At 46.8% G+C, this 10583-nt stretch overlaps 1 long non-coding RNA gene across 1 annotated transcript; it reads left to right on the top strand.

Annotated features, from left to right (window-relative positions):
- Positions 1-7788: 7788 nt before the first annotated feature.
- Positions 7789-10238, top strand: LOC309359226. The gene is made up of 2 exons (XR_014163786.1): positions 7789-8007; positions 9402-10238. It is a non-coding gene; the product is annotated as an uncharacterized lncRNA (long non-coding RNA).
- Positions 10239-10583: the final 345 nt, after the last annotated feature.

Genomic DNA, 10583 nt, shown 5'->3' with positions numbered 1-10583 from the left:
ATATCAGAAGATAAGTAATTTGCACTGTGACATCATACTGTTACTTTTACAGTTTGACTGTTCAGGCATTGACTGCTGTGCTTAACCTGCCCTGGTCCGGAAGAAGAAGCTTCAACTTGAAACATTGGCAGGGCTCCATGGAATCATAGAGCATCAGGGACAGTTTTTTTAATGGAACATTTGTGGTAGGAAAAGTTTCGGGGTGTTTTCTAGAAGCTCCAGACCTTGCCCAGATGGCTACTCATGCCATATGATCATCCTGAAAGTTTAGAGTGTGCAGATCAACTGGAATGCAGGAGAATGTGTGATTTCAAGGGTGCTCTTGAGAGTGGAAACCACCCTGAATGTGCAAGGAAAAAGACATGTGTAAGGGCCCCAGATCAGAAAATGACACTCCATCGCCTCTGTTTGAGGTCTTTGGGGAAAGTAGCAACCTTTGTTTAGCTGCAAGAAACAAAAGCAGAGATCTACAACAGGTGGTTTTGTTTGATTATGCTGCTACACTGACACGTTCTGCAGCCGTCTCATTAGGTGAATCAGCTTCTTCACACACCTTTTACGGGAAAGGGGAAAGAAAACAATAATTGTGGAGATGATTGAGCTTATTAAAGGTGTTTCTTAGATGAAACGCGGCTAGTAAAACATCACTAGCCTCATTTCATCTAAGAAACAGTGCATACCTATATGGGTCTTAAATGAAGACTCAGTGTGTCGTGGAAACAACTCCACTTAATAAGTCTGCAAGTCTGAAACCACAGGCAATTGTTGAGAAATTTCACTCATTATCAGGGTTGTGCAGAGTCCCCTTGATTGTATCTAATTGGAGTGGAACACATCCTTTGATCTGGGTCCCAAACTGAATTTGTCTAGGGGCATGCACATTTTAAGTAGCATGTAAAACAATCTCTCCATCCTGGACTAGTGCCACACTTTTAACATTTGGGAGGAAAACGGTTTCAGTACTGCGTACCCTTGAATGCCACCAGAACAAAAAGCACTGGATATGTTAATTGCATGCTACCTGGCAAATCACCAAGTGATCTGTTCTGAAAACCTTATCATGTTACTGCTAGTTAGCAGAAAGTTGGCTTTTCATAAATTAACCCCAGTTTTGGAGATAGTGCAGATGAGCCCAAAGGTGGTGTTTTTCCACCTCATATGCTACGCTTCCAATGTAAAAGCAACTTCTGCGGGGAATCTGGAGGTCCTGCAATTTCATGCTTCAGGCTATTGTTGTAGCTTGCTGTTCCAAAAGGCTGCCAGGAATTACCTTCAGCTGCAAAAAAACTAACTTTTCCTGCTGCTCTAAAATTAGATAAGCTTAGTCTTCCAACCAACCCCAAATCGGCATTCAGGGAATAGTGTCTCTATTAGTTTTGTGAGAAGGCTGTATATATAAATATTTTTATACTGTGTGTGTGTGTTTGTTTGTTTTATGTAAATTCACATTATTCTGAGTTATAGTACGTGTTGCATTGAGATATTTAGTGTGCAATATACTCATATTTTGTATACAGAGTTGAACTTGATTAGGTTCTACTCTCTGTATTCTTTCGTTGCCAGTATCAGAACCAAGTAGGTTGGCAAGGAGAGCCCTTAACGCAAGACTGCATCATCTGATTACACCACAACTCCTCACCTGAACTCAACCACCTGAGTCTCTTTAAGAGGGCAGTTGGGTGTGGCAAATCGACAAAACAAGGCCCATCAATCCTGGTCCATTCCCAATCAAATGCACGGTGAATCAAAAAATTCCCTTGTCCCTCAGGAAATCCAGGAAGTTACCTAGTGTAAACGAGCTTCTTTCTCAAAATGCCTTGCTTGTTAAGCCTCTGAATGAAGTATCTAGAGATCACTATTGGGAATGTCCCATTGCACTCGTGATGTTGCGTTTCCAGATTTTTCAGATGAGAGTCAGTGTGGTGCAGTGGTTAAGAGCGGTGGACTCGTAATCTGGTGAACCAGGTTTGTATCCCCGCTCCTCCACCTGCAGCTGTTGGGTGACCTTGGGCCAGTCACACTTCTCTGAAGTCTCTCAGCCCCACTCACCTCACAGAGTGCTTGTTGTGGGGGAGGAAGGGAAAGGAGAATGTTAGCTGCTCTGAGACTCCTTCGGGTAGTGATAAAGCGGGATATCAAATCCAAACTCTTCTTCTTCTTCAGATTTCCCAGACTGCATCTCATTGGCCACTGTGAGAACACAATGCTGGACTACACAGGCCAGGAAGAGAGGAAACTGTGTTTCTGGACTCCAGCTCCCATCATCCCTGCCTTTGGCCATGATGCCTGTGGCTGATAGGCCATGGAGTTCAATGACATATGGTGTGGCCTTGGTTCTCCATGATCCCCCTGAGATAGATTTTTTCTGCATGAATAGTGTGACCTATATATAAACCACATAAAAGCTTTGGAAGAAGTTGCAAACCTGGGTGGTGCCACTGATTCAAGGTTGTAGTGGTTCACAATTCCAGTAAGGATCACTGATTAGATCTCATGCCGCTCTTAATCCCTTGCAAAATATGAGATGTGCTTGGGTAACGATGGGTTTTTTTCTTTGAGTGGGTGGGTGGTTCTAGTCTGGCAACACCTCTAAAAGGAGTCCAGGGGGATTCTGGAAAATGAATACGGCTGTGCATTGAATTCAGCCGATGCCCAGATCCCTGAATTATGTCCACCTACAGGTGTACCACTTTGCCTTCATGATTGAGGGGCCACGCAATGTCACTACGTCATGTGTGCATGCCTTGCACCATGTGTGCATGACGTCAGCACATTGTGTGTGTGCACCACAGTAGAACTTTATGGGGGACCGGCCCCTTCATTGAATTTTTTTTGGGTGGGGCTCAGCCCCCATGGTTCCACATAGATGTCACCCCTATCCACCTGGATAGTGTTGAGGTTGAGCCTTATTACTCCATATCAGAATGGATCCACCATGAGCAAGCAGCCTTGGTCCAGTATACCTGAAGGAGCGTCTCCACCCCCATCGTTCTGCCCGGACACTGAGGTCCATTGCCAAGGGACTTCTGGTGGTTCCCTCACTGCGAGAAGCCGAATTACAGGGAACCAGTCAGAGGGCCTTCTTGGTAGTGGCACCTGCTCTGTGGAACGCCCTCCCACCAGATGTCAAAGAGAAAAACAACTACCAGACTTTTAGAAGACATCTGTAGGCAGCCCTGTTTAGGGAAGCTTTTAAAGTTTAATAGACTATTGTATTTTAATATTCTGTTGGGAGCCACCCAGAGTGGCTGGGGTATAAATAAATTATTATTATTATCATCATCATCATCATCATCATCATCATCTGATGCTATCAAAGAGTAGTGGTGGTGGGGATCTTGCAGTGAGAATGGAAGGGAGAAGGAGATGTCTGCATTTCCTTCTCTCCAGCAGTGGCCAATATGGTGGCATTGCTCCCCTTCATTCCAACCCATCAGGTTCCCTGCTACCTCGCCACTTCTCCTGTTGGTTAGGTGCAGTGATGTGTGGCATTGGGAAGTCAAGTAAGCCATCCTACCACACCCTTCCAGCCACCACTGCCTCTCTCTCCCCCCAAAATGGGTGTCTAATTCTGGTTCAACATGTGGTGGTGGGGAGAGAAGGTTGGTTAGCATCTGCATGTCTCAGGAGTTTGCTTTTGGGGGTGGTGTGAAACTGCTGGAAGGTTATAGCTACTGCTGTGGCCACAGAGACCCATGTGAGTAAAACAAGTTTTGCTCCAGCTGGGGCAGATGAAGGTATCGGGTTGTCCTGCTGAAGATGCACCATGGCATTTCTTCTTTCTGTGCAACTCCTAGTGGTCATTCCTCTTCTGGTCACTGCTGTGGATACATGACCTGTTGATCTCCAGGCACTGCAATCATCTTCAAGGGATTCCCACACAGCGGGCTGTGGTTGCCAGCCTTCATGTCACACTTGCAGACATCTTTGTAAAGAAGAGTTGGTCAGCCAACTGGTGCCTGGTGCCAGAATCCAGCTCCCGAAAGAGCATGTCCTTGGGGAACCTGCCATCTTCCATTCTGTGGACATGACTGAACTAGAGTAGACGTCAGTGCAAACATGCTGGAAATGTGGGCTTGGGAGAACACATCTTTGTTTGGGACTCAGTCCTGCTACGTGATGCCCAAAACCATTGCCTGCATGTGGACGGCATTGAGGCATTGCTTTGGGGCAGCTGTAAGTTGCCCAAGACTCACTTCCATAAAACAGCATGCTCAACATGCAAGCCTAGTAGACCTTCATCTTGCTAGTGGATGTTAGCATCACATTCCCCCATACCCTGGCTTGCCAATATGATTGGCCTTGCCAATATGCTTGTCCAGCTCATTGTCGGTGGAAAGGTTGCTGGCTATGATGGAACCCAGGTAGACAAAATCATCTACTACCTCAAGCATGTGGTCACCAATGTGGATGCGTGGAGTGCTGACAATGTCCTATCCCCATTATGGAGAAACTGTTTTAAACACTAATTAAAATGTGCATGCTCCCTGTCAAATTCAGCTGAGGCCCCAGATCTGGGATGTGTCAGCACAGCATCATCCTGAGTCAGATGAGATGCTCTCTGATTAGGACTCAGATACTGTTTAGTGTGCACTGTTTAGAGTGAATTTTCTCAACCATTTCATGTGCCTTCAGGCTTGCAGACATTTTGGATGGAGGTGTTTTTATGACTCAGCTGAGTCTTCGTTTTAGGACCTATAGACGGTGTGCTCTGTAGATGATCGCTGTCCTCATCTCATCTAAGAAATGCCTTTCATAAGCTCAGCCATACACCCAATTATTTCTGGTTTCTTCATTCCTTTCCAGTAAAAGGTGTGTGAAGAAGAAACGGCTTCGCCCACTGACGCTATAGCAGAGCATGTCTGTGTGCCAAACTAATAAAACTAAAACACCTGTTGAGGATGCCAGTTTTCATTGCTTGCCAAATAATCAAATGATGAGACTCCTCAAAAGACTGGAAAGAGTAGTGATAGGGTGTCATTTTCTGATCTAGGCCAGTGTTTCCCAACCTTTTTTGGGCAAAGGCACACTTGTTTCATGAAAAAAATCTTGAGGCACACCACCATTAGAAAATGTTTAAAAAATTAACTGTGTGCCTATATTGACTATATATAAAGTAACTCTCTTTAATAGGCATCAAATAAACACAAAGAAAGTATTTTATAATTACTTTATTATGAAATAGGACGCACCTACTATTTTTTTGGGGGGAAATAAAGGAAAATTTTTTTTCCTTTATTTCCCCCCCCCCCAAACCAGGTCGGGGAACAGTGGGATGTGCTGCGCCTCCCCGCTGTCCCCCGAGCTTGTGGGGCTGGCCCATGTCTGCCTGGCGCGAGGGGCGCTCTGCTTCAGGGCGCCCCGCGCGTCGGGCGGCAGGCTACAGTCCGCAGCATGGGGAACCCTCTGTTTCAGGGTGCCCCACGCGCCCCCCGGGTGCGCAAGGCTTGCCAACACGAGTGCGGAGCACGGGGCGTCCTCCGAAGGGCGCCCCGTGCTCCGCGCTGCCGGCTGCCGCCCGCAAGCCTTGCGCTCTCGGGGGGAGATCCCCCGGGTGCGCAAGGCTGGCCAACACCAGCGCGGAGCACGGGGCGTCCTCCGAAGGGCGCCCCGTGCTCCGCGCTGCCGGCTGCCGCCCGCAAGCCTTGCGCTCTCGGGGGGAGATCCCCCGGGTGCGCAAGGCTGGCCAACACCAGCGCGGAGCACGGGGCGTCCTCCGAAGGGCGCCCCGTGCTCCGCGCTGCCAGCTGCCGCCCGCAAGCCTTGCGCTCTCGGGGGGAGATCCCCTGGGTGCGCAAGGCTTGCCGACACCAGCGCGGAGCACGGGGCGTCCTCCGAAGGGCACGCCGTGCTCCGCGCTGCCGGCTGCCGTCCGCAAGCCTTGCTCCCACCGCCCGACTCGCCCGCCTCCCTCCCACGGCACACCAGGCAACGTCTCGCGGCACACTAGTGTGCCGCGGAACACCGGTTGGGAAACACTGATCTAGGCCCACTACAGTCCTCTTTTTTCATTGCACATTCAGGATGGTTTGCACTCTCAAGTGTATTCTGCATTCCAGTTGATCTGCACAGTCAAAGCTTTCAGGCACGAGTAGCAATCTGTGCAAGGTCTGAAGCTTCCAGAAAACACTTCAAAACTTTTCCTACCACAAACGTTCCATTAAAAAAAAACAACCACTACTGTCTGTGATGTGCTGTGATGTCATGGCACCATGCCAATGTTTCAAACAGAAGCCATATATTTGGGAGCAGAGCAGGTTTAGCACAGCAGTCAATGCCTGAACAGTCAAACTGTAAAAGCAACAGTATGATGTCACAGTGCAAATAACTTATCTTCTGATATACATAGAAATGTAAGGCTGTCATCATGCAGCCTGCATTGGCAGATCTGTAGTTGCATGGAGTGGGAAGGGGGAGCTTTAGGTGTTAGGGAAGGATGATGAGGAATGGTGGGAGACTCTGTTCGTAGAACCCATAAGGAAGCTTCAGAAGAGGAAGGCTCAGAGCCAGGGGAGTGGTGGTGGGATAATGAAGACAAGTCAGAGGATGAAAGGGTGGAGTGGGGCAAAATCCTTGTATGCTGAAAAAGCAACAGGCTTGAGTGAGAGAGACGAAGAACAGGCAGAAAGCTCTGCCGATGTAGGACAGGCAGCTGAGGAGGTGAGAGCTGAGGCTGCTACAGATTCTCAGGAGCCTGCCATTCCTACTGTAATCAACTCCCCTCCTCTCTTGTCTCCAAGGGCATGGAGGGCTTTGCATTTTGCAGAACAAGGAACCCAGAGGTCGCAGGGCAACCCCTCGCTGATGGAGTTTAAGATTGCAGAGTAAACAACTGGAGAGAGGAAGACTTAGGGGGAACTGGGAGGCTTAGCTCAACAGTTATGGCAACTGTTTTATTAGGGGTCAGTCTTGCCAGTGGTTCCTTTCTTTGTATTCTGTTTCCTCGAATAAAGAATGAACATTATTGCTCTGAGTCTCCATTCTGACCTGCAGCTGAACCAGCCCTGACACTAGGGGGTTAATGAAGAGAGAGCAGGAGGGGGGTTGGCCAGCAGAGCCAGCAGGGGTGCAACCCCACTTGTGAATGCAAGCATACTCCTGAGATCACAAACCATCCAGGCAAAGTTGAGCGTTGTTAAAATAAATAAATAAGATCTGTGCTACACATTCTTCCTTCTGCAACTGCAATGATTTGGTCTTTCAGTGTGGTAGCGCAGTGCTGTGGAACTCCTTGCCTATTCCTATCAGGAAGGCTGAAAACATTTTATTTGTTTATTTCGTGACATTTATATGCCACTTCATATATATATAGCAATGTTTACTTATTGTATTTGCATGTTAAGGATAATGCATTTCTCTTCTCCCTAGTTTTATAGCTTTTAGCAGTGTTTTTAATCTACTCTTTTATTTCTTACAGAAGGTTTTGATTAAATGATTCAGCAATTTGGCTAAATAAATAAATAAATAAAAGTCACACCCGTGCCTGCCAGCAGGGCTGATTGTCAAGGATGATGGGATCTGGAGTCTAGCAACATCTAGAGGGCCACAGGTTCCCCACCCCCTGATAATATTCTTATAGAACAGGGAGGGGGAATATGCAGCTGAAAATCTTCAATGTATTCTAAAAAAAAACTTTCAGCACAATCCTCATGTGTCTACTTGGAAGTAAGCTCCATTGCGTACACCTGATATGGAATTCTAGCTTTATCGATTAATCTCAAAAACCCTTCCCACACCACCAGCCCACACTGTTTACCTGCTTCCTTTGCGAAGGGAAGGATGGGTGAAAAACACAACATTAAACAGGGAAGTCAAAATAATTAGGGTGCTTCAGTGAAACAGCTGACAATTAAAGATCTAACGATTAATTTTTATTTCCTGGAATTGAGCAAGAGTTATTTCCTCTATGCATGGCACAAACCGTATAAAAAGGGCTGTCTCCCAACAGATTGCTCCAGAAGCATCTGATATTCTGAAAGTATCTCTTCGGATCCAGCAGGAAGCCAGGTAAGTTGTTCCCTGTTTGTGGGTTTCTTGCTGATAGAAATACTTCTCTTTGTAGGTTGTTAAATATCAGACTAACTTGATTTATTCCCCACCACTGAATTTTACCCAGAGCAAAATGTTGAGATAAATGTTCAACTTTTCCCCTGCCCAAAATGCAGGAGGAATATTCAAAACGAGTGTTTCAGTCGAACTGTGGTTTGTGTTCAGATGCCTCTCATGAATGGTCACCATTTCATAGGTGTTCTAGTCTTCATAAGAAAAGAGTCTCTGAATTTGGCGTAGCTGAAATTGTTTGGAGACACAAGGTCTCTTTGGCATAGCTGAAATTGTTTGGAGACACATAAGAAAAGAGTCTCTGAATTTGGCATAGCTGAAATTGTTTGGAGACACAACGTCCCCAAAAATATTTCCTAGAGAGAAAATTTTGGGGAATTTGGAGGGCTCATATGGAACAGAGGGAGCTCTCCCCTACAGAGTCAGATCGCTGCTCAAACTAGCTCAGTACTGTCTACACTCACCGACAAGTGTTCTCCAGGATTTCAATCCAGGCCCTTCCCAGTCCTATCATCACATGCTGGTGGCTGAGCCTGGAACCTTCTGCATGGAAAAAAAATATATGATCAGCCACTTGAGTTATGGGAATTCGATAACTCTTCTTGCCCTACTTGGAGATCCTGGGGATTGAAACTAGGAGTTTCTGCATGGAAGACAGATGCTCAGCCACTGAGCTATGGCCCCTTCCTCAAGTGGGCAAATTCTCCTTATGCAATGGAAGAGATGCAGTAGAAGGAAAGCAACAAGCTTTGAGAAGATGGATGCAATGTATTGCAGAGGCATCCATTCTTGCCATGGAATCCCACCACAAGGGAGATCAGTTGCAATTTTAAGCAACAGTGTCCTTGCTCCCAGCCGGGGTGCCTATGATAGACCTCCAGTGTCAGAGCAGGGGAGCCTCTGAATGCCAGGGCTGGGAAACAGCAATGTAGAGAGTGCTGTTTCAACAAGGTCCTCTTTATGGGCTTCCCATTGGGTCCTCTCGCTGGCCACTGTGAGAACAGGATGCTAGACTGGATGAGCCTTTGGTCAGATGTACAACTAAGATCAGGAGCTTGGGCCAATTTTCTCTCTTCCCACTCTTCTCTCTGATAGACTTAAAGCCAATAGTGGGAGACACCAGAGACAAAGCGGGAGGATTTGAAGCGGGGTCAGTGTCAGTGTCAGTTGTGAACTGTGGAGAAAAGGGGGTGTGGCTGTCATGAAGGATGTGTGACTTGGGAAGAGTTTTGGGAGCTAGGTAGAGGGGCCTGTAGTTGGCACCTGAATCTGAGGTTCTGCACCGCTCTTTTAATCCAATAATAGTAGATCATAATTGCTGCATCCAAATGTCATTTCAGATCTACCCTCCCTGCTCCACCATGTCTTTCCTGAATGACAGTATGCTGTTGGAAGACTTCTATGAGCCAGAAGTGGATGCTTTCTCCAGCCTTGACTCCTTGTCTTATCAGTATCCAGGCTGCTACCCACAACGTCCACAGTTTCCTGGCCGGGTTTGGCCATGTCCACGGGGGTATCGCCCCATCACAGGGTGCATCCCCTGCTATCCTGGTCTGCCGTGTCCTCCAGGGTACCGTGTCATAAGGGTTTGCGTCCCATATGGCCGAGCTTCCTACCAAGGAAAAGGCTGGCCATGTTAATCTCAGAAACAACACTGACGGAACATCCAAAGAAGAAGATTCTGATCTCAAGATTCTGATCCTCGGCTTAATGAATGAACATGGTAATCAGAAATTCTGAGTGCTCCAGAATCCCCACTGTGGAACGTGTAGGATTTGTGAGGCCTCAGCACTTCTCTTACCAATCCAGATGCTGCTTTTACTTTATTCCTTTGAGTTTTTCCTATCTTGGCATGCTTATCTTAAGAGTGGGCTCCTGTTTCCCAGCCACACCTATCACCTTCTATTCCACCCATTACTGATGAACCAGGACCTTCTACCACAGCTACTTCAACTATGAAAGATACTAAGTCAACATGGCCAAAGTGAAGACTTTTGGTCAACCCTGTTGGCTCAGCCTACAATGATTTATCAGCTTTGTCTTTGTGATGTCTAGCTCAGTAGGCAACATGTCTGATCATTGTATTTTCAGTGTTGCATTTATCTCCATCTACCCTGAGTCATTTCCACTGACTCCTTCCTTCATTTTCACATTAAAATGTTCAGCATATCATAGAATGTTTCTGTTGAGTTTTCTTCTCCTTCCTTTCACTTCACCCTCTGTCACAAGGTAACCAGTGTGGCATCTTCCAGAATTTGTTGGTCTCCGCGTCAAATTCGTCTCACCTATGGCTAGGGATAATGGGACTTGCAGCTCCAGAACATATGGAGGGGACTTCATTGACTACTCCTGCTCTATGACACACGTGCGGGAGCCTTTGGCCAACAAAGATATTTTTGGACAACAAACCCCATCTTCCCTGAGCATTGGCCAAGTTGGGGAATTGGCTGGGGAATTATTGGCGCTGTAGTCCAACAATGTTTAGAGGGCCAGAGGTTTTTGAAATCTAATTTTCATTTAAA

The sequence above is a fragment of the Podarcis melisellensis genome (assembly GCF_964234715.1).
Source record: "Podarcis melisellensis genome assembly, chromosome: 16".
Classification (NCBI taxonomy): Eukaryota; Metazoa; Chordata; class Lepidosauria; order Squamata; family Lacertidae; genus Podarcis; species Podarcis melisellensis.
This window is presented reverse-complemented; position numbering and strand designations above follow the sequence as displayed.